The 22971-nt window shown below is 39.4% G+C and overlaps 1 long non-coding RNA gene across 1 annotated transcript; it reads left to right on the forward strand.

Annotated features, from left to right (window-relative positions):
- Positions 1–1034: 1034 nt before the first annotated feature.
- LOC136232290 (uncharacterized) lies at positions 1035–9317 on the forward strand. The gene is made up of 3 exons (XR_010690450.1): positions 1035–2037; positions 8724–8842; positions 9039–9317. It is a non-coding gene; the product is annotated as an uncharacterized lncRNA (long non-coding RNA).
- Positions 9318–22971: the final 13654 nt, after the last annotated feature.

The raw sequence follows: 22971 nt of genomic DNA on the forward strand, positions 1-22971 counted from the left end.
GGTTGTTAGACCTTTTAGAGTGAGCTTTTAAGCTCTGATACCACTTGTTGGTCCCTTGTAGGGTTGCAAGTATAGTTCCAAGGGGGGGTTAGGAACTATTTAAACTTTTTCGCAATTAGAGCAGACTTCTTTTTCTAAGGAAAAAGGTTTTAACAGCAGCGCTGAGTAAATAGCAAGATACTGGCTTAGTCAACTGGTGACTAAGGGCAGTTTCTTAGCTTGAGTCAGGAGATAGCACTTAGAGTCTATTCCTGAGCTCAGACATTCAACGCGCACAACTCAACTTGACCTCTTTACTTGGTCAGTTTTTGGTTATTTTAAGCAAGCAATATAAATAAGGAGTTAAAGGTAAGAAATACTTCACTCAGCAGATTTATCCAGGTTCGGCTTCTTCTAAGCATACGTCCTGTTCCCGGAACACGTTCCGAGATTTCGAATCCTCTACTGAGCTCTTTAAAGGTAGAGCCTCAAACCTTTTACAATATCAGCAACTGAGTATGACAAGAGTACCTTCCTCTATACCTCTACTCAATCCTAATCTCTCGCTGAGTACTAAAACCGAGTACTCAGCCTCTCCTTTCTATCTCTAGAAGTGATAAGTGTTTTGTCCTATACAAAGATTTGCTAAGACACTTTAGACGATTGAAACAATCACTCTAGACTTTTACACAGATATAAGAATTGTAGTGTAAGAAATTTGCTTTGCTTCTTTGCTTGCAGAACTTGTAGAAATTTGGTCAGCGTAATGGCTTGATCAAGTTCTGTGTTGAGTGAAGCTTCTGATGGCACTATTTATAGAGACGTCTGGGCATCGGTCATTTCGAATTTCGAAATAACCGTTGGAGGGAAACGGCTACATGTCGTTGTCATCCTGACTTGCTCAGAGCTCTCGGCCAATCAGAATTGTGTATCTTCCGTCCTCGGTCAGCTCAGCAGACTGTCTCTCCTTTTATGGTAAAGTCAACTGGACAGCATACTGTGTCGTCTGAACTTTGCCCAAAGGGGAAATACTTTGTCTGGACAGCATACTGTCTCGTCCTCACAATTGCTGAAGCAAAGGTTGAACCTTCAGACCAATATCTTTGACCTATCGCAGTCGAAAGCTCTTTTACAACAAAAAAGGGCTCATCGCCCGACGTCGGAAGCTCTCCTACAAGTCAAAAGGCTCATCGCCAGACGTCAGAAGCTCCTCGACTAAAGCCTCTCGAGGACAGAAGCTATCATCCCTCATGGTCGGCAATCACCTTCACGACCAGAATCCACCGTCGAGGCTTGCCGTTTAAATCGAGCCCCCCAACCGGGCATCGCCTTCGAAGTCGGATGACTCATCAAGATCAGTCTCCCAATAATCAAAAGCTCCTCGTTTCAACTCCCAAAATCAAGAGCCGCTTCCCGTTCAACTCGCCCGAAGTCAGAAGCTCTCCTCCACTTCGTATTCTTCCCTTTGATGTGTCGTTTAGCTTCTGGAATCCATGACAAGCTGGTCGAAGTCGTGTGTTGGTTTTGCGAAAGATAGCCCTCATCATTGAACATGTAGCCAAGTTTCTAGGACAACCTTGAAAAGTCCACTTGCAATTGAATTTTCGGTCAAAGCGATCTCTAGCAATTGAAAATCAAGATGTTTCAGAATTCGGGTACCATCTCCGAATATATCAAAGTCGGAAGCCCCTACACGGAATCCCCTCGCATCGGGAAGCTCAATATCAGACGCTCTCTCCGATCGGTTCAGAAAGCTCAACGTCAGACACCCTCTGATCGGTTCAGGAAACAGAACATCGGCACCCGCTGATTGGGAAACTCAACTTCAGGTCCTTCTCAAATTCGGACACCCCTTTGATCATCTCTGAAGCTCCTTAGCAGCACCTAGAAGTCACGACTCATCTCAAGGCGCCGTTTGCAATCAAGCTTCAGCATCGGTAGCTCCCTGTTCGACCCATCTCGAGTCGAATCCCCCGGTCAACTCACACCCTCAAGAAGCTTCGAAGTGGATCTGTATCCTCCTTTAAGTGTCAAAGTTGATCCACATCTTCTAAAAAGGTACACATGCCCTGGACTCTCCTACATTTATGGTAATTATGATAAGATTCATGTAACTGCACACCTCAATGCATCTTTATGCTATAATATTTGGCAAAATGGTTTTTCTACCTATCTAAGTACGTGCCCTCAATTGCACTATATCAATTTAATTCATGTTCCTACCATTCACGCAAACTATCACCATTTTGACCACTATGGCATGACTACTCATGTGTTTCTTCATGCACGGATTTGGAAATATACTCTTTTATTTAATGTGGATCAACATATATGAAGAATAATAGGGTCACCATACATTAATATGAACACAAGAGCAAGCCTGTGAGCATGCGGGTGTTCAAAATACTTAAAAGCAACAAATGTAAGATATAAGACCACCATCTATTTGGTGAAAGTTGTTTTTCCTGGTATATGTGTTGTTCACAAGCCGTCTCGAGCGACGCAATCGTTATTCATAAGTCATCCCAAGCGACGTAAATGTATGACCCATCTACTTTTCGAAAACCGTCTCCGGACGTGTGTTTATTTATTCATTTATCGAAGACCGTCGTTCGACGTGTATATAGTCATCTACTTCTTGAAGACCGTCTTCGGACGTATAATTATTTATTGCTCGAATACCGTCCCTCGATGTGTGTATGTATATTTATTTCTTGAAGACCGTCTCTGGACGTGTATATTTATCTATTTGTCGAAGATCGTCTCCGGACGTGTATATTTGTCTATTTGTCGAAGGCCGTCTCCGGACGTGTATATCTTCACTTATTTATCGAAGGCCGTCTCCGGACGTGTATAACTTTATCTATTTGTCGAAGACCGTCTCCGGACGTGTATATTTATCTATTTGTCGAAGGCCGTCTCCGGACGTGTATAACTTCACTTATTTATCGAAGGCCATCTCCGGACGTGTATATGTTTATTTATTTCTCGAAGACCGTCATTCGACGTGTATATACTCACTTATTTGTCGAAGGCCATCTCCGGACGCGTATATTCAGGCTCACTTATTTATCGAAGGCCGTCTCCGGACGTGTATAACTTTATCTATTTGTCGAAGACCGTCTCCGGACGTGTATATTTATCTATTTATCGAAGACCGTCTTCGGACGTGTATATTTGTCTATTTGTCGAAGGCCGTCTCCGGACGCGTATATTCAGACTCACTTATTTATCGAAGGCCGTCTCCGGACGTGTATAACTTTATCTATTTGTTGAAGACCGTCTCCGGACGTGTATATTTATCTATTTGTCGAAGGCCGTCTCCGGACGTGTATAACTTCACTTATTTATCGAAGGCCGTCTCCGGACGTGTATATGTTTATTTATTTCTCGAAGACCGTCATTCGACGTGTATATACTCACTTATTTGTCGAAGGCCGTCTCCGGACTCGTATATTCAGACTCACTTATTTATCGAAGGCTGTCTCCGGACGTGTATATGTTTATTTATTTCTCGAACACCGTCATTCGACGTGTTCATACTCACTTATTTATCGAAGGCCATCTCCGGACGTGTATATATATATTAATCTACTCCTCGATGACCGTCCCTCGACGTGTTTATATTCTCATTAATAAGCCGTCCCAAGCAACGCCATTATTCATAAGCCGTCCTAAAGTGACGCAATTATTCATAAGCCGTCCCAAGCGACGCCATTATTCATAAGCTGTCCTAAGCGACGCCATTATTCATAAGCCGTCCTAAGCGACGCAATTATTCATAAGACGTCCTAAGCGACGCACTTATTCATAAGCCGTCCTAAACGACGCAATTATTCATAAGCCATCCTAAGCGACGCAATTATTCATAAGACGTCCTAAGCGACGCACTTATTCATAAGCCGTCCTAAACGACGCAATTATTCATAAGCCGTCCTAAGCGACGCAATTATTCATAAGCCGTCCTACGCGACGCAATTATTCATAAGCCGTCCTAAACGACGCAATTATTCATAGGCCGTCCTAAGCGATGCCATTGTTATTAATAAGCCACCTATAGAACATTTTGAACCTCGCATAAATACTCGACAGACCCTTGAAAGGGGGGGACTACTTGATTCAGAATATGAGCACGGTCCACTAGGCCCAAGCCAATCAAGCCCAAGGTCCTCTAAAGCCCATCACATTCACTATAAATACCCCTATAAGGGGAAGGTATAGGTCCCTCCTCTCACTACTTTATCTCTCTACATATATACTCCTACTAACTTTAGCATCAGAGTGTACACCGGGGGCCTCCCCCGACGCAGGTCCGGCGACCGGAGCGGTAACAACGTCGCTTCATATACCCCGCTGGCTATGAAGATCCAAGGTCCTCATCACCTATGATTAAAAACGTAATTCAGAGTAAAAGTGATATTAAAGAACTTTAATTCTTGAAAAATTCCATTTCGAGGTTTTTAATGGTCATTTTTTTAGTGAGCTGTTAAATACCGCCTTCAAATTACTTATCACCGCCTTTATTTGGATTTTTTTATCCTTCTCATAATTTTGATCAAAAACTGAAAATTCTCTTTGCAAAATCATAAACTCGAACAATTATAATTGAAATTATGAAAAAAAAATTGATGTGTGACAATCCGAACCCCAAAAATGGAGGATTACGAGCCGGAAACATTAAAATTTGTATTTTTTTTATCAAAGAACTCATGAAAATAATACATATTTTTCATGACGATTATGCATTTTTCGTCACAAAAAATTGGACGATTTAGTATTTTTCGTCACTAAAAATTTTACGATTTTGCACATTTCAAAACTTGGCCTAAACGGATGCGCCATCCATTCCCGCCATGGGTCGGGCGGATCAGTGGCCAAATTTTGAAATTTTCTCTCAATTTTTTTTTCAGTTTTGGAATTTCTTTTGTACACAAAAGGCAAAATTATCCAAATGAAAATGGTGATAACTAATTTGGAGACGGTAAATAGCACAACTCTTTTTTAAAGCTAAAAATTATCATTTTTAACAAAGTGATAAACTCCCTCTTCCCTTTGGTCGAAAAAAAAAACACAAGCACATGCTTGACCATTTGGAATTCACCCAATATATTATTAGATTTAGGTGCATTGATTACTTTGTTTTTGACAAAATAACTATTACTTTGTGTTTTTCACCATTGAATGATGGTGTGTAAAATTTATCTAATAGTGAAAACACACAAAGTAAAGCTTACTTTGTTAAAAACAAAGTAATCATAGCGAACACCAGATTTAACATTATTTACAATAAAATAAAATAATTAATATTCTCAAAATATTTATAGAGATATAATAATAAAACAACACTATAACTAATACATTTTTAACTAGCCCGCTATCCTCACTTCCTTTCGAAAACAAAGTAATTGTTTTCTAAACCGATGATATAAAGACAAATCACATCTATTCTTTTAGAACTTTATACGTTTCTACTGGCTACTCTTTGCACAGGTCACCTCCGATTTCTCCAGTTTCTCTTCTTGCGTCTCTCTCGTCCACTTCTATTCCAGGGGCTTCTCTTTCTTCTTGTCTCTGCACATCCATCTTCGACCTGAAGGAAGAAGATGATTGGGCATATCTATTCAAAGTCTCAAGTTCTTTGTGGTGGTAAGTGAGCCTGGAAGAGCTCGATCGGCGTCGACTGCTTTCTCTTCCTTGTGTTATTTCTGCACCAGATTCAACACTTCCGAACAGCAAGTCCTCATCAATCGGTCTTTCTATCTGATCTATCTGTCACTTCGAATTTCTCCAGAATATAGTAAGTATCTCTCGTAAGCACTTTCCGCAGCTTGCTTGAGCTCTGTCATTTTCATTTTCGCACTGATTGATTCTAGAATATAGCAAATACAGAATTAGCATTTCATAAGCATACAACAATTTCATCGATCTGCTGAAGAGAACTTCAGCTGGAGGAGAACCTCAACTGATAACACCTGCAAAACAAGAGTTGACGCTTCTGCTAGGAAGGTGTTCGATGAAATGCCTAGAAGAAATGCTGTTACTTGGAATGCGATGATAACAGGGTACACCTCACAAAGGGAAAAGGCTAAACAATGTGCCTTTGATGGTCTGATGTTGTTTAGAGAAATGTTGATTGATGTTTGTAGAGAGAAACCGAATGATACTACAATGGTTTGTGTTCTCTCTGCAATTTCTCAATTGGGTATGCTTGGAACCGGGCTTTGCATTCACGGGTACATAGAGAAGACTACTTTTAACCCTAAAAATAATGTGTTTATTGGCACTGGCTTAGTTGATATGTACTCAATGTGTGGGTGTTTAGATAATGCTTATGACATTTTTATACAAATGAAGGTAAAGAATGTTCCTGGATGTGTGGTTGATCTGCTTGGAAGAGCAGGGCATTTAGAAGAAGCATATGAACTTATAAGAGGGTTGGCAGTGAAGCCTGATGCCATATTGTGGAGGAGTTTGTCGGGTTCTTGTCAAGTTCATGGGGATTTGTGTTGGGGGAGAAAATTGCAAAGATACTCATAGACTTGGGTGTGGATTTAGAGGATACTAGTGAGGACTGCGTGGCATTGTATAATGTTTATTCATCGGCTGAAAGGTGGGAAGATGTGGAAACGGTCAGTAAAAAGATGAAGGTTAAGAGGATAGAAACAAAACCTGGTGCTAGTTTGGTTCAAGGCATTAGCAATTAATTACCACAAGGAGACCGCAACAAAGAGACATGAAGCATTTTGGGAGACATGAATTAAAAGATTGATTGGAATTGGAGAGAGAAAATGTACTGGAAGATAATGGACTGATTGACAGTGCACAGCAATGTAATATAGGAAACAAGATACCATTAACATACGAATTTAGGTTATGATTGTTTTGGGAGAGGTTTTATCTTAAGGTATAAAAGAATGTAAGGATTACCGAACAGTGCAATTATAAGTATTGTTAACGGAAGATGAGTGTTTCTCATTAACAAAAGATGTGCAATTCCAAATTTTATTGGATAACTAAAACGCATGGATGAATATTAAATTGCACGTAAGACAAAGAATTTACATTAATAAAATTGCAAATGTTAAACTTAAGATTGCACCATTATAAGGCTGCTCCAATGCATTCGAATGCATCCTCGAATCATCATCCTCGATCACAGATAACATAACATCTATAAAGTCTTTTCTATCTTCATTTTTCTTCAACTTATGCTCTTCTATCCAACTCTCTACTATTGAATCCACTTCCTCTGTTACATTCCAGATATATATCTTTGACCAAATGGTTCACCTCTGATACTTGAACATTATTCAACAACTTGATCCTCTGACTAGAAAGGAGCTCTATAGTAGCTAGCTTTCTCATATTGCGCCAATAGGAACCGTATGGGGAAAAGCCGATTATCTGAGCTTGAGTTGATGGCGGTCGATATGCGAGGATCTTGTCATTGATTGTGAAATATTCCTTCATTGCCTTGTGATCGGAAATTATAACTGTATGGTGCAATCCAAACCTCAAGGAGAAGAGGACGCCATATTTGTCAGCCATTTCGGATATTGTTATTGCAAGTGGTTTCTTGCCACCAATATGATGGAGATGGCCGATGATGGGCAGCCCTCCTGCTGCTTCTGGCACGAACTTGACGCTGCTCTTGTTATAAGTTGCTGCTCTCCATATCTTAGTTAGTAAAAGTAGTAGAGCTGTAAGTATAACGACTGCAAATAAAATGGTATTCAGATTTGAAGAAGCATCCATGATTGATGATTGTAGCTTGAGTGTGAGTGAGTGTGAGAAATTCAACTAAATATATAAATGTAGAATGTGCAGTTCCTGTTCTTGAATATGTATTAATAAGGCAATCTGCACTCTTGAATTTATGTCATGTTCTTCAAGAATTTGATCTGAAACCAGTGGCGGATCCAGGATTTGAGGGAGCGAGGGGGGCAAAACTCTACGTAAAAAAAATTGAGGCAAAAAATGCAAAATTGTTCAATTTTTGGTGACAAAAAATGCAAAATCGTTCAATTGTCATGCATTATTTTCAAGATTTTTTTGATAAAAAACGTAAATTTTAATGTTTCCGACTCGTAATCATCCATTTTCGGGATTCTCGGGTTGTTACGCATCAAATATCCCCAACGTTTTGGATCAGGAGCAATTTTACCCCTAACATCTAAAATGGTGCAATTTTACCCATAATGTTGGTAGCTAAGAGCAATTTTACCCCTAACGTTGATAAATTGGATCTATTATAAAATACAGTCATTTTTTTTCTTTATTTTGCACCAATTGCATATCAATTTGTTCTAAAAAAATGATATAATGTTTTTTTGTATTTAATAATAAAATTGGAGATTAATATTTATAAATTCGGTGAAATTTTTGAATTTTTTTTATCTAATTCGTACAAAAGATAGTATTTTTTTTCTTATTTTTTTCACATCCCAGTATATGTTTGTGATTTGTTACTGATAAAATAACGCATCCTGTGAAGTGTAGATGACAAGATTCATGACCGAGAAGATAGTTTGATAAATTATTTCTCAAATTGACCCAATTATACCATTTTAGACGTTAGGGGTAAAATTGCTCCTGACCCAAAACATTAGGGATATTTTTGCTCTTTAATTCTTATTTTCGGACTAATTTTTTTTTATGCCCCGCCCCACTGTCTGAAACTCATGGATTGTTAAAATTATATTTGTTAAAAAAAATTTCGGACTAATTGTGATGTTCTTTGCTAGTGCTTTCTAAAGAAGTTGACATTCTGAAGGCATATGAAGGGGCATTAGGAGATGGCTATCCTCACCAAAATACTCCAGATAACGAACGATGTGAGCATGGAGAAATGCTTTTATACAAGGTATTATTGTAAACTTTAAACATGTAACTCATTTTCTCTGATACATCCTTTCAGTTTTGTATTTTGGATTCTTACATTCTGTTTGTTCGTTTCCTCTATTAGACCTTATCAAAAGCTCATATTGTTTGAGAAATTTTTATGTGCATGGTGTTTCACAGTTTTGTATTGCTTGTGATTTTCTTTTATGTGCTTGCAGGACTTGCGATCATAAACCAATGGGAGGAGTTAGAATGATGTCTATAATTGGCTGCTAGAGGTTGTTATGTTGCAGCATTGGCACTCAGAGGCAATGCCATTAGTGTCGAGGTTTCCAATGAGGACAGATGGGGCATCGACCGCTTAGAAACAAGAGGGAATCTCGTGTTATATTTTTATTTTAATATTGAAATGACATTAGTGTTGCAATATTGAGGTAGTGATATTGAAATGACATACTCCATTAAATTTAGTTTCCTTTTTTTTTAATTTTAGAATCATGTATTGAATTTAGTAATATATCGAAAGTTGATTTTTTTTATATTATATGTTCTTTCTAAATTGATTTGCACATTTAAATTTGATTAATTAATAAATAATTATTGTAGGTAGGAAATTGGAATATAAAAAGTAATATATATACTAAATAATGCATAAATTATGTAGGGGCGTTTATGTAGCGGCGGTTTTAACCACCCCTAGAGTTAAAAAGAGAGTGATGATTCGTGAAACCAACTGAGCTGAATCATAAACACGGGTCCATCCCAAACTTAAGCCCACGGTTCAAGATTAAATGGGCTCCTAATAAGGGAAAGGGCTAACCGCCCCGAAATCCCAACAAGGCACTAAACCACCCACTCAGAGAAACGGGACCACGTTTGTGACTACGTGGAGAACGTGGCACAGAAAGAGTAACCGCCCTCGGCGGTTACCTAGAAAGTCTTATAAAAGGAATGAGAAAGCCAAGGGAGGGGTAAGTTCACATCTTTTCCTCAATACGATTATCGATCTACTAAATTCCACACAAAACTGACTTGATCGTCGGAGAGTTTTCCCGGAGATCCTGTCTCCGGTTTTGTTTTGCAGGTAACTACGACGTGGATCATCAAATCAAATCCGGCAAGTTATCAATTGGTGCGGTGAAGGTGGACCTTTTTTACCAACATCTGGTTAAAGGTACACCAAGAACATGTCAGAGCCATCACGAACAACCGGAGTTGCAACCAGATCAACTAGTATGAACTCAAGAGATCCACGGACTGTGAGTTCGCAGCCTGCGAGTACACAGCCTGTGATACCCAGCTCGACGAATTCTTCAGGACAGTTGAGCCCATTATTGGAGGTCCAAGTGCAAACTGAGATGGAGATGTCGAATAGTGAGTTTGTGCAAATGGCAGGACAGGTCTTGGCTACGAATATGAGCCAAGCGGCTGGAGATCGAATGATTAGTTTATTAACTGCAATCGCAGATCACAATACCGCTGTAGCAGCTGCCCCACAAGAACCCGTTGTCACTTCGACACAACCATCAACTATTCCTGCCGTATCTACGCTTCCGCAGTCATCTCGAGAGACGAATCGGGTGGGTCAGAGTAGTCGCATGACACCACATAGCCATCCAGGCAACTACTCGCACCAAGATCCTAATATGACGGTCCATCCGACCTGGCAAACATCCCAACCAAAGTCAGGAATGCAAGGAATTTTTCCGCTACAACAAACGGAGCCTTTTGTCCACAAACGTTCAGAGTTGATGACATCTGGAGCGAATGTGTCTGGGCGGGAGCACACTTAGAATTTTGATCCTATGACTAGACAGCGGTTAGACCCACAGTGAGAACAAGTGTCGACACAGTATGGCAGGTGGATATCACCCAGAATCCACCAGCAGCGGATGGAAGAAGTTCGGCGGGAACCCAATACTGAATTGGAAGATCAACTGCGAAGCATGATGGAGCGAATGGGATACACCCCTAGGGCGAGAGCAATGGTGCAGAGTGATTCGCCTTTTGCCCCATCGTTGCGGGAATTTATTCCAGATCACAGAATAAAAGCACCGGCGATACCTAAATACTATGGGGATCCAAAGTCTGACCCTGAGGCGCATGTCAGGAACTATAGAGAGTTAATGGATGTTGCAGGAGCAAGCGAAAGCATAATTTGTCGATTGTTCTCGACCACTTTGGGCGGAGCAGCATCCGATTGGTTTCGGTCTCTACCTACTGAATCTATTCACAACTGGACTCAGTACAGTCGTGATTTCTGTGCAAAGTTCGTGGGCTGTAAAGCGGCAGATGTGACGGATAGGCAGCTGAAAGAGATCAAACAGAGAAATTATAATTCCCTAAGGGAATTTGTTGTAGCATTCAATGATATTCTGGTGCGGTTGCAGAACCCAGATATCGTGAGCATTCGCAATATAATGGCGGATGGAACCACAGATTGGAGCATGCGGGAGGAAATCATCCGCAACAAGCCACGCACAGTGGCCGAACTCATGATAATAGCAAAGGAATTCATGGAAGTGGATGATGTTAACAGGGAACATAGAGCTCAAACACGGCGAGAACGAGATGCGGCTAGATCCACTTCGGACAATCGGCGCCATCAAAATCAAACCCAATCTAAGGGTAATTTTGTTCGGAAAGGCGATCGCTCCTTTCAAGGGGGGGGATATCAAACACCATTGAACGCGACTCGCCATGAGGTGTTACTTTGGATTGAAAAAAACCCCCTGAAGAAGGATGTGCAGTTTCCTGAGGCGAAAGGTCGAACCAGTTTGGGACGATATCCTAACAAATACTGCAGGTTCCACAGATTGAACGGCCATGACACGAATGATTGCTACGAATTGAAGAGGGAGATTGAAAAGCTGATTGAGAGAGGAAAACTGAGTCAATTCGTTAGAAAAGAAACAATTGATGAAAAAGCAACACTCCCGCGTGAGATAGAAGCAAGGCCAGAAAAGAAGCAGAAAAAAGGAGTGATTAACGTAATAGCAGGCGGGATCTATGAGCCTCCAACAAAAAGGGCTCACCGTGAACAGCGTAAAAGCAACACGAGTAGGGGGGATGCCCTCAATTATTCATTTGCGCGAATCACGGAGCCACATGTGGATGCATTGGTGATTACGGTGGCCATTGAAGGATGGGACGTCAAGCGGGTCCTTATTGATACAGGCAGTTCTTGCAATGTTATTACTCGAACTGCATTCAACCAGTTAGGCATTAACGACGAGCGAGTAGAACATACGTTCATGGATGTAACTGGTTTTGGAGGTCAATCATCTCAAACAAGTGGACAGGTGGTGTTGGAGACAGAAATGGGCGATAAGAATCTAAAATGGAGAGGTGATCTAGAATTCGCAATTGTTGATCTCCCATTGGCCTATAATATAATTCTGGGGTGTCCGTTCCTGTCGGAAACGGAGTCGCTCATTTCAATGAAGCATTTGACATTGCATTTGCCAACACACCAAGGGCGAGTCATTGTTGAGGGTGATCAACTTATATCTCAACAAGCTTATACATTGTCACTTGAAACAAAGCCAGATGAAGAAGATAAAGTTGATGAGAAGTTGTCGGCTGAAGCGTTAGGAGAAACAGAACTATTCGCCATTTCAAATGACAAGAAAGTAAGGATAGCGGCAGGACTTCCAGAGGAAACGAAGAAAGCCATTACCGAGGTGTTGATCCAATGCGAGTCGGCCTTCGCCGCTCCAGATGAAGTGCTGAAAGGGATAAGTCTAGAAATAGCAACACATCGTTTGAATGTGGACAAAAGTGCAACCCCAGTGCGACAGAAAAAGAGAGGACATGCCCCAGAGCGGCAGAAGGCGATTGAAAAAGCAGTGGCAGATTTGCTAAAATCAGATGCAATTCGAGAGGTCACTTATTCGGAATGGCTAGCCAATGTGGTGCTAGTCAAAAAGCCGAATGGAACGTACAGAATGTGCGTAGACTTCAAAGATCTGAATAAAGCTTGTCCGAAGGATATGTATCCGCTACCTAACATTGACATATTGGTAGATGGGACTGCGGGATTTGAAGCTTTATCATTCACCGATGTGAAATCCAGTAACCACCAGATACCAATGGAGAAGGCGGACGAGATCAAGACGTCATTCATAACTCATCAGGCAACTTATTGCTTCAAGGTGATGCCCTTTGGACTGAAAAATGCGGGAGCAACATATCAACGGATGATGAACAAGATATTTTCAGACAAATCAGGCGAGAACTTCTCGATCTATGTAGATGACATGATCATTAAAAGCAAGAAGATACAAGACCATCCGCAGGATATTAAAGAAATCCTGGAAGTGCTGATCAAATATGGCCTCAAATTGAACCCGGAGAAATGCACGTTTGGAGCGAGAGCAGGGAAGTTCCTGGGTTTCATTGTTAGTGGCAAAGGAGTTGAGGCGAATCCTGAGAAGGTTAAAGCAGTGATGGAGATGAAGACGCCAAGGAGCATAAGAGAAGTACAGAGACTCAATGGGCGGTTGGTGGCATTAGGGCGATTCATATCATGCTCAGCTAGGAGATGTCTACCTTTCTACAATGCCATCAAAAAATCTAAGTCCTTTGAATGGACACCAGATTGTCAAGAAGCATTCGAGGGGATAAAGCGATTACTATGTTATCCGCCCTTAATGAGCAGGCCAGAGGATGGAGAAGATTTATTTCTTTATGTATCCGTCACCAGCACAGCGATATGCACTGTAATGGTGCGGGAAGAAGAAGGGCAACAATATCCGGTGTACTACGTGAGTAAAGTCTTAAAGGATGCAGAACTTCGATATTCGAGGTTAGATAAAATGGCACTCGCGGTGATAACCACGGCGGCTAGGTTGAAGCCATACTTCCAGGCGCATACTATCATTGTGAGAACTGGAATTCCAATGCGAAAGGTACTGCAGAAACCTGATGCATCCGGGCGATTGATGGAATGGTCAATTCGCTTGGGAGAGTTCGATATTCGTTACGAAGGAAGACCAGCTCTAAAAAGTCAAGTACTTGCCGATTTCGTGAATGAGTTCACGTGGGATGAAGACGAATGTCCAAAAGCACAAAAAGAAGAATGGAGTATGTTCACAGATGGGGCATTATCCACAGATGGAGCTGGACTGGGAGTCGTCATCAAGGGTCCGGATGTTATTCGCCTGTACTATGCGGCAAAGTTAACATTCAAAACTACCAACAATGCCGCAGAATATGAAGCAATGATATGTGGATTGAAGTTGCTTAATGAACTTATGCCAGAAAGAGTGGTAATCTACAGCGACTCTAAACTCATGATAAATCAGATCACAAAAAATTATCTGGTGAAACAGGAAGATCTGGTCAAATACCATCAGGTTGTCGGTAGATTGACGCAGGAGTTAACACATAAAGGAATCGTCTGGGAGATGGTGCATGTTCCAAGAGGCCAGAACACAAAGGCTGATGAATTGGCAAAAGCAGCGGCGAGTAGAGACCCATGGAGTCAAAAAGCATGTAATTTGGAAATAAGGTCGTCACCAGCATTTGAAGCCGATCAGATTATGGTCATCGAAGAGCTAGAAGATGATGAAGATTGGCGGATGCCCATCCGCCAATATCTGGAACATGGAGATTTGCCGGTTGATAAAAGTTTAGCCAGAAAGCTAATCGGGCAGTCAGCGAGATACTCAATTCGGGATGGGACTTTATACAAGAAGTCATATACATGTCCATGGTTAAAATGTATTAGCCGCAATGAAGGAGATTACGTGCTGAGAGAACTCCATGAAGGAATTTGTGGTGCGCATGAAGCATCCGCGGCGTTGGTAAGAAAAGTCAAGTTGATGGGATATTATTGGCCGAAGGTGGTGGAAGATTCCCAGAAAATGGTAGCGGAATGTCACAGCTGTCAAATCCATGCTAATGAAAAGCATGTCCCAGGAGCCGAACAAGTAACTATAATGACGGCGTGGCCATTCGCAACATGGGGGATTGATATAGTGGGGCCATTCCCAGAAACAACAAGGAAGAGGAAGTACTTGGTAGTCGCAGTTGACCACTTCAGCAAATGGGTAGAAGCAGAGGCAGTAACCGCTCAAACACCTGAGCGAATGATCGAGTTCTTACGAGAGAACATTATCATGCGGTTTGGAATCCCACAAACGCTTATAACCGACAACGGTACCCAGTTCAACTGTGTCAAATTCAAGGCATATTGCGAAAGCATGGGGATCAAGAATCATTTTTCCTCCGTAAATCATCCCCAATCGAATGGTATGACAGAGGTTACCAACAAGGCCATGATTCAGGGAATCAAGAAGCGACTAGGTGATAAGAAAACAGGTTGGGCGGATGAGATACCTCATATGTTATGGGCATACAGAACTTCCGTAAAGACAGCAACAGGCGAAACACCTTTCTCGCTGGTTTATGGAGCCGAAGTAGTCCTACCTGTTGAAATCCATTCGCCTACAGATCGGGTAATTTATTACTGCGACACCCAAAATCCTATCAACATTAGAGATGCATTGGATTCTGTTGAAGAACGAAGAGAAAAAGCTTACATGCGAATGGCAGTATATCGCAATAGAATCAAGAAGTATCATGACAGAAGGGTGCGAAAGGTGATAATCAATGAGAGCGACTTGGTCTTGAAAAAAGCAGATAAAATACAGTCCAGAGAAGGCAAAGGAAAATTAGGCGTCAACTGGATCAGACCTTACAGGGTATCCAAGAAGTTGGGACCATCAACTTTTGAAATAGAAGAAATGAGCGGCAAAAAGCTCCCGCGCACCTGGAATCTAGAGAATCTACGCTTATATAAACAGGCCGAGTAGTTCAGGGAAATGACGAGTACTCTTTTTCCTTTTATGAGTTTTTTCCCACTGGGTTTTCTGATAAAAGGTTTTAATGAGGCTTTGATCCCACACAGTTTATGTACCCATGTAACAAGAAGTCTTTTTTCTCTATCAATAAAGATGTGTTGCCTACAAAAGAAAGGCGGATGCATGATTACGCATCATTCGTAAAAACCTTATGGTTAACCTTAAACACATAAATGTGTTGCCTACAAAAGAAAGGCGGATGTATGATTACGCATCATTCGCAAAACCTTATGGTTAACCTTATGATTATTTGAAAAATTATAAGGCATAAAATTAAGCGAATAAATGAGTACTCAAAAAATTGCAAAAAGGGTCTGGCCACCCTAACGAAAACAAAACTAACTACGAAAAATTACAAGTATGAAGTCGGCAAAAGGCAAGGGTCGCATACGAAAATAACCGGCATTAAGGCGACGAAGAATAAAACAGCAATTGCACATATATGAAAAGCGGCGGCAAAGTCGCTCGGTTGATATATATACTGGCAGTTTGTTACATACAACAGTTTGGATATAAATAAAATAATACTACAGTTTCTTCTCCTTCGCCTCTATTGCCCCTTTCGCCTTCAGCGGCTCCTTCATCTTCTCCAGTGGGGTGATCTGCTTTAAGCGAATCCCCAACAATCAGATCAGTAACCGCATCAGAGCGAGGTACCTCTTGTTCAACGTGAGAAACATCTTGTGGTGCCCCTCCTTCTACATTCTGATTTGGGATCTCACGGCTAATTGGAGAGTCATGAAAACTCTGCCAATCTAGGAGAAGTACCTCATCCATATCGGCATCCTCGGCCTCCAACTTGTCCCATTTTTCAGCTAAATCCTTTTCAGGAATGGGAACCTTGGGGCGATTAAGTACACGATCTGGATGTCCATGCTCATAAGCCAAATGAATCCGCTCTCCATACCAATAGATGCGAGCACCATCTTCAGCTGTGATCTCCTCGGCCCTCCTCTTTTGCATCTCCAAAGCTTCCTTGGACGAATTCAGATCATCAATGGCCTTCTGAAGCTCATCGGACTTAGCCTGGAGGGATTTGAGAGCTTCCTCCTTCTCGCTGATGGCCTTCTGACAAGCACCTTCAAGGACCTTTACTTTGCCTTGGACATCATCAAAAAGCGACTTCTGAGTCGCCAATTCAGTGCCAAGGCTTTCCAGCTCTCTAGCTCGTTCAGCATCCCTGCAGAGGGCACCCTCCGCGAAATTGATAATCTGCATATAGGACGATACGTGAATAAAAAGAGCGAATCTTCCTCGCGGTAGGCAATCGCTACTCGGCTCCTTAGCATATGGAATGCCTGATCATATATCCATACAAAAGGAGGAGTACTCTTCAAGAATTTTACAATAGCGGATTCTTCCTTGCTTGGATAACCAAAGTTCAAACTCTTTACATTAGGTCGGCCCCAGCAACGAAGAAAGTTCGGATTCCCTTCATGGAACTTGATGAAGAAATAAGACCTGTCCCACTCGCGGATTTTGTTCGACTTCTCGTCAAAGCCGTAGTAACCGCTTTGTCGGATGAAAGTAAAATACTCCCCCGAACTTTTGAAATGATGAAGCTTGGAGAAAATCTTGAGCGAGAAGGGAACCTCCAGACAATCCGCCAAAAACTTGTCCAGAGTCAAGTCGGCCCATCCATTGGGGTGCAGTTGCCCGGGTGCGATTCCATAACCTCCAAGGATGGAAGCAATCTCATCTGCCAGCGGATACGTGAAACCGCAGATAATTTGAGCGACAAAAATGGTAAAATACCCCTTCGGGAAGTCGCCGGGTCCTCTATTTTCCCCGGGAATGCTTGTTTCTAGGCCTTGAAGCCAAGGATACTGCTCCCGCAAGTCGTCAATCGTCTCGCGGCAGACTAGGCTTCCTGACCTATCCTTCTTCGGTAATAAACGGGGAGTGGGGATGGGTGGTGGAATCAACTTCTTGGGGTCGAAACCTAGGCCCTCATCAGTCGTATTCGCCAGATGGAGAAAATCGGCAAGATGAGAATCAGACCTAGGAGAGCTAGTTGAAGCTTCATCAACCATCTCATCAACCTCGTGAGACACCTCGCGATCGTAATTTTCGTCGAAGGGTGCGAAATCAAGTTCAGGGTTCGACATACCGGTGAAGGAAACGAACAGAAATAAAAGAAAAAATGGTTGAACGAGTTACGAGTTACAGAAAGGGAAACTTACATGTGAGAAAGAATGCAAAGAAGAACGAACGCAGAAGGGTTGATGCCGGAGAGGAAATGACAGAAAACGAACGAACTACTTTCGAATTTTGAATACCCAGATGAAGATGGAGAGTTGTCTAAAAAGACCCTAAAGGGCTCTTGCTAAACTAGAGGGGAGGCATGTGATGATTCGTGAAACCAACTGAGCTGAATCATAAACACGGGCCCATCCCAAACTTAAGCCCACGGTTCAAGATTAAATGGGCTCCTAATAAGGGAAAGGGCTAACCGCCCCGAAATCCCAACAAGGCACTAAACCACCCACTCAGAGAAACGGGACCACGTTTGTGACTACGTGGAGAACGTGGCACAGAAAGAGTAACCGCCCTCGGCGGTTACCTAGAAAGGCTTATAAAAGGAATGAGAAAGCCAAGGGAGGGGTAAGTTCACATCTTTTCCTCAATACGATTATCGATCTACTAAATTCCACACAAAACTGACTTGATCGTCGGAGAGTTTTCTCGGAGATCCTGTCTCCGGTTTTGTTTTGCAGGTAACTACGACGTGGATCATCAAATCAAATCCGGCAAGTTATCAGAGAGATTCTAAAATTAGATATAGGGGCGGTTTAAACCGCCTCTACAAATTTGTCGCTAATTTTTACTCTACCTCATCGATGATGATTTTCGTCGCTAATTCATAGCTCCGATCCCTTTTGGCGACAGATTAGACCTTGTAGGGGCGGTTAAAACCGCCCCTACAACCGAAAAAAACTGCCTATATAGGCAGTTTTTGTTCAAGTGTTCCTCTAATAGAGGATTATTCGTCTTAATTTTAGTGAAGTGTAGTTTTAACACAAACGTACGAAATGGTTCAAATTTAACACTAAATTTTTTAGTGAAGTGCAGTTTTAACACAAACGTACGAAATTATTCAAATTTAATCCTAATAATTTTAATGAAGTGTAGTTTTAACACAAACGTACGAAACGGTTCAAATTTAACCCTAACAATTTTAGTGAAGTGTGATTTTAACACAAACGTACGAAATGGTTCAAATTTAATCCTAACAATTTTAGTGAAATGCAGTTTTAACACTAACGTACGAAATTGTTCAAATTTAATCTTGACGTTTCCAAGCAAGATCAATTATTGTCACACCCGACCCTAAACGACATCAATCGGCATCGGGCGTGAAATAGAAAGATCATAATCAATACTTAATAGTCTCCAAATATCATAAATATCACTATATTACAATTGCAATATCAAAGTTCTAACCATAATTCTAACAATAAGCAGCCAACTTCCAAACCTCGCTTAATCGGTCGGTAACCTTCTCTATATCATGTACTTTCTCACCTAAAAACATTAAAACATTTAAAAACGTGAGACAAAAATCTCAGTAAGAAACTATCAGCTATAAAAACCAAGTTTACTTAACATAGCTACATATATACATTTAAAAAGTGATTTAATCAAAACCTTATAAAATATACTCAAAACCAAAGTTCATATAATTTTATTAAACCAATTCATAATCAAATAAATTTTTATCAAACCAACTTGTAATCAAATAAGTGTTTTAGCAAACCAAATCGTATTCAAGCAAACGTAAAACCTTATATCAAAATCAATCATAACCGAAAACATAATCCAAATGAACTTAAAACGTTGTATCCATCCTCGAGTTTCTCCCCTGAAGTATCAATACATAACCACATATATAATCGAGACGTCTCTTAATATTGTCTATCCCATATGGTCTTACCCAACACTTCACTGCCATACCCAATAGGTCTTAAGACTGTGTACACATGCCATATCCCTCACTGAACATGGTCTTCAAATATAAAACCACCGATCCGGATAACTCTCGATGGATATAAAATCATAAAATCATAACGTGCTCAAATTCCTTTCACTATAAAATTCCAAACTATTTCATAACCATAAATCATTTGGCTTCAATTAGCCCTTTTATATCATAAAAATCATATTTGGACTTCAATCCAAAATAATAACAACAATAACTGTAATAGATTTCTCAATCCAAATACAATTCGTAAGAAATCATCAAATTTATTTTGTTCAATATAGATATATATTGAAATCAAAAACATATATGTATATATGTAAATCAACCAAATTAAGCCTTAAATCAACATAATCAAGTAAAATCTGAAATTCACATAGAAGCATAGTCAATAGCTTCATTTGAACCATAATTTCACAATAAAAAGCAAAATCGTGGAAAACCCCAATTTTATAAAATACCCGTATAAACCCTGAAATATCCATTTCTGAAAATTCTTTGATTATATATATCTATATACATAAAACTCAAAATATAGTTGATAGTTACTTACCTTGGCTACTAATTGAAGAAAACACACCCGTTCAATTCTCCTCTAAATTCTGTCTAAGACGTTTCCCCTCCAAACACTGCCGAAACTTAAAAACTCTTCGGTTAGGACTTAGATCTATGTGTAAGGATGCTATGTTTCAAATTTCGAGTGATTCGAACGGTCGAATTTCCATAAATCAAAGAAACGGTGGAGAAACGGTTCAGAGAAAATTGATGAATTTGAAAAAAAAGAAAAGAAAAAGAAAAGAAAAGAATATATATCAAACATCACCACCTACGGATTTGAGATGTATATCTCAAACTTGTCAAACATCACTTTTGATCCTCCATCTTTCTATAATCTTTAAAAATTATTCTAAACTTTTAATTTACACATAAACTCATCAAAATAACTCCAAACTTTTCCTATAACACCGATTTAACTTCACACACCTAATAATTATAATATATATTACTATCAAGGTATAAATTTTAGAAATTTAGACCCGGACGTGACAATTCTTCCCACCTTAAGAAATTTCGTTCTCGAAATTCACATTCTCTAATCTAAATTTTCTTCCTCAAATAATCTCCAAGATCACAAAATTATTTCAAATTATCAAGATTCCTCATAATCATCATAAGACCACAAATTCTAATGTTTCCTTCCATTAACTCCATCCTTTATCAATATCGACATATTTGTAACACTCGTTTAAGTATAACTTTTAGTAACTCTAAACTTCAATATAGTTAATTCGATCGCCATAATCCACAATAAAACTTCAAATATCATTCACATCTTCCTAACATACACCAAATCTCCCTTTAATAAATTGAAATCACAATTGATTCCATCAATTGCATATATAACAAATATATTTTACCTATCTCTAAGGTCTATAGACTTCAAAAAAAAATCACGTTTGAACCACTAATACGTACGATATTATATTTTCCTTAATCTTTAAATAATCTGAATCAATGATTTGCATCAACATATAATCTTACTTCATCATAATAATAATACTTATATCTATAATTTTTCACTCCAATCATGATGAATACGAACTCCAAGTCATTATCATCAATCAAATATAAAACTTATATCGATAACATATTTCCTCTATGAATATCACATTGACTTATTTATTTTCGTAAAACCTCTATAATCAAATCCTTACAATAAGAAAAATCAATATAGATCATTCTTATACCCATCATCCTACATCCCATTAATAACTCCAAATAAATTTAAGTCTCATCAAACTATATGGATAACAAATACGATTTACTTAAATCGCAATGTGAAAGTTTTTGAAATCTCCAAGCAATATCCTCAAACACAATAAAAACCTAAAATTTTTATAATGTCATTCAATTTCTGTATTTGATCTATAACTACTCAATTTGATCTTTATGTAAATTTAGACTATAATCCTCGAAACTTCAATCTCTTCTCCAAACCATAAAACCGTATACCCAAGAAAGATAGAGTGCCTAAATTACGATAATCAATGTTTTTTTCCTCCAAATTCCAAATAATATCTTTACACCCATAAAAGTCAATAAATCTATAAATCATTCGATTTTCTTATTTGACCTATAAACTCTTAATTTGATCCTCATTATATAAACTTACACTATAATCCTCCAACTTTCAACTAAAATAACTTGACTATGATAAAAGTACTATATAAACTTAAATGTCAATATGTGTATCCTTAACTGTGCTTAAGATCAAAGAATTTTATCCTCAATATTCATATCCTAATTATTTCCTCAAACAATATTTATTTTCATATTAATCATCAAATCATGAACTCTAATATCTTCTCCCACTTTACTTCTCATTGATCACTAACATCAGTATCTCTCTAAACATCATTTATATAACTCTCAACAATTCTAAACCTCAATCCGATAAAGTTCAACAATAGATCTGTACTTTGAATTCGAATATCATTTATTGAAATTAAGATTTCATAACTTATTAAACTCCTATCATTATCTCCAATTAATCAACCTCCAAAACAATTAATTGACATCTCTATATTTTCGCTTTCTTAATCACATATATTATCTTCAAAACTCATCATATCATTTCAAAGTCTCCTAACCTTACTTCACATCTGAGATACATATATTTTTAAGCTAACTATTAAACTCTAAAATATCAATTCCAAGTCATACTAAGGAAAAAATCAAAACAAAAACCAAATTCTGGTTTAAAGCTAAAATGGCCAACATATGTCGTTTCCAGCATAACTTTTTCATACGGAGCCCGATTAAGGCGATTCAAAAACCCCTGGAAACGTAAGATAAAAATAAAGAACTTTCATTTAGGACTCCATGAAAGATTCGGTCTATATCTGGTCGAAAAATGCATCATAAGATTAAGATACGGATCTGATTCTTCCGCAACACCTATATAGACAATTCTCTATTATCTCTAGATGTTCATACACCCAATATTTTACTAACCATCAAATCTCATTTCTACTCCTCATTATCTAGTTACTCAATCCTCAAAAAAATTCCAAATAATTTCTTAACTATCACCAAATATTCATATTCCTCAATTACTATCAACCTTAGGTCCGAAGATTTTAATCTAGAGCTCTGATACCAAACTGTCACACCCGACCCTAAACGACATCAATCGGCATCGGGCGTGAAATAGAAAGATCATAATCAATACTTAATAGTCTCCAAATATCATAAATATCACTATATTACAATTGCAATATCAAAGTTCTAACCATAATTTTAACA

The sequence above is a fragment of the Euphorbia lathyris genome, chromosome 6 (genome assembly GCF_963576675.1).
Source record: "Euphorbia lathyris chromosome 6, ddEupLath1.1, whole genome shotgun sequence".
In the NCBI taxonomy this organism is placed as follows: Eukaryota; Viridiplantae; Streptophyta; class Magnoliopsida; order Malpighiales; family Euphorbiaceae; genus Euphorbia; species Euphorbia lathyris.